Source organism: Electrona antarctica (genome assembly GCF_951216825.1).
Source record: "Electrona antarctica genome assembly, chromosome: 16".
Lineage (NCBI taxonomy): Eukaryota > Metazoa > Chordata > Actinopteri > Myctophiformes > Myctophidae > Electrona > Electrona antarctica.
In genome coordinates, this window is record NC_136797.1 from 26,557,917 (window position 1) to 26,560,430 (window position 2,514).

The 2,514-nt window shown below is 40.1% G+C and overlaps 1 long non-coding RNA gene across 2 annotated transcripts; it reads right to left on the minus strand.

Annotated features, from left to right (window-relative positions):
- Positions 1-1,229: 1,229 nt before the first annotated feature.
- On the minus strand, positions 1,230-2,039 carry LOC306939763. Of its 2 annotated transcripts, none has more exons than XR_013791924.1 (4): positions 1,961-2,039; positions 1,772-1,872; positions 1,576-1,645; positions 1,230-1,384 (listed from the first exon to the last, which is right to left on the minus strand). It is a non-coding gene; the product is annotated as an uncharacterized lncRNA (long non-coding RNA). The 2 variants fall into 2 exon arrangements; XR_013791925.1 differs by having other exon boundaries at positions 1,576-1,651.
- Between the last annotated feature and the right edge of the window lie 475 nt (positions 2,040-2,514).

Here is a 2,514-nt window from a genome sequence, read left to right on the forward strand (position 1 = left end):
AGAGAGCCAGGCCTCGAGAGAGGCCTGGCTGAGCTGACTAACCCTAGGCTGCAATGGCTGAAGTGCGCTGGCTTGGCAGCCTGACTTTCTACACTGGCTGACTGGCGGGGCTGGCTGGCTGCGTTGGCTGACTGGGCTTGCTGGCTAGAGCCTTCCAACGGCGTCTATACCTTGATCTCCGTCCTAAGAAAGAAAGACACATACATTCAGAATGACTTAAACCCTCTATATTTAATAAAACAATTCTGGACAGGAATCCTGTATTGAAGGGTTGCCCAAAAGTAGTCGCAATTTGCAACTCTAGATTTGTTTACAATGGGATGAATCTAGAGTTGCAATACCCTCCATTGACTCCCCACTCATCCAATTTGGTTTGTGATCTGCTTGTCTTAAACAACGTTAAACTCAAACATTGCAGCTGTAGTCCAAGCTTGAATTTATCCTCTTTCAATCTGCCGGGCTTGTTTTTCATAAAAATCCCCCGTAGACATGTTATGAGCTACTTTCTGTCAAGACATCCTCTGCCGGTGATTCTTTTTCTAAGTGTTGCAGTTTGGAAGCACTCGTTTTTGTTAACGGGTCGCGCTGCTGCCTCCTGCATTATGTGCACATTCGAAACAGGTGGTATGTTGGGCCGTTCAGTGACTTATGACGAGTGCTTCCAAACTCTAGCACTTAGAAAAATAATCACCTGCACATAATTTCTTGACAGAAAGTAGCTCATAACATGTATACGGGGGATATTTATGAAAAACAAGCTCGGCAGATTGAAAGAGGATAATTCAAGCTTGGACTACAGCTGCAATGTTTGTGAGTTAACTCACAGACAAGCAGATCACAAACCAAATTGGATGAGTGGGGAGTCAATGGAGGGTATTGCAACTCTAGATTCATCCCATTGTAAACAAATCTAGAGTTGCAAATTGCGGCTAGCCCAAAAGGTACATCGTGATCTACCAGTAGATCACAAAGGCTGTGCAGGTAGACCACATGGCATGCCCCTGTATATAATCTATCACTTGAATTAAGGTGACTTTATTGATTGAAATAAAAAAGGCCTGTCAGCTCAAATGTTGCACACAAACATCAGTAGCATTACAAAGTGATTGTGACAGTAATAATTGATATAGTGTGTGTAACAGTGTGTGACCCCGCTACTAATTAGTTGAGATAGGACCCAAGATTGTGGTACAAAATTAACAATTATAATTATTTATAAAAAGCAGGTTACAAAATACATTTATTTGCATATCAAAATTGTTAAAAGTAGTGTTTGAGATGGTACTTAAAATGGGGAAGAATGGTTGTTTCACAAAACACATCAAATCAAAAATGGAAAGGAAAGGAACAGCGGCCCTTTAGGGGTCGCTTGTTCAACATGAACCTATAAGGCAATGACAAACAAAGTTAAGCAGAGCACAATAGCATTGACATATACCTAAGCAAAGCAATTGGGCAAAACTGTTAAATACTACACAGATCATATCATGTAATGCACAAACGTCAGAAATTAATATTGCATGTCCTATCTATAACCCCAATATAATCCACAAACCAATAAAAGGATCCCCTTACCAAATACAGCTTTAAGTTAAACACATCAGTCTCAATGGTCACCCAGGAACAACAAGCCCCCTGTCTCCACCTGTAGCTGTTAAATGACATAAACCATGCAGGTTAGAGACAGTGACACTATAGCATGTTACAGAATATATTAAAACAGCCCATTTCTTGGTTCATCTTTGCATAAACCTAATCTATATACACTCACAATTCTCCCGTTTAAGTGCCTACACATTTGGGGAGGCCACGCCCCAAACAATTCTAGACAGGACTCCACGACTACTACAGCAACATACGAGTAGTGCAGACCTGACAATATAAAAATACTTTCATTGTAGATCATACAAAAAACTAATAAAACAAATATACAATGCAGAAACCAAGTGGACAGGATTACCGAGTGACAGTTCAGCAGTTCAACATCCCCTCTCTCAACAACATGCTACTGGCAGTGTTTTGAGGCCCCACAGCTTTCAGACCTGCTACCTGCCTGCTCAGAAAGCCTTTAAATACCCTTGTCACTTAACCTCTGCCTCCCTCTAGGGGTTACAAGTGTAACAGTGTTAAATAGTTCTATATTGTGGCAGTAATGATTGCTATAGTGTGTGTTCAGTAAGTGTTAAATAACTATATTGTGACAGAATATTCCTGTCTCTCCAGCTCTTTAATAAAATGAAAAGGGCTTAAAAAAAAGAATGTTCAAGTAGGTGACACATTTTCAGCCAATCGGGAGAAAGTAGCTATTTATGAGCTTAATGTTCCAGTTCTAATTTTGTTTGTTACATTACAATTCCACTTGTTTAATCTGTATCCTGACTGGGTTCCTGGTGCAATGATTACGGTCACACTATAGAGCTATTTAACACTGTTACTGAACACACACTATAGCAATGATTACTGTCACAATACAGAGCTATTTAACATTGTTACTGAACACACACTCTATAGCAA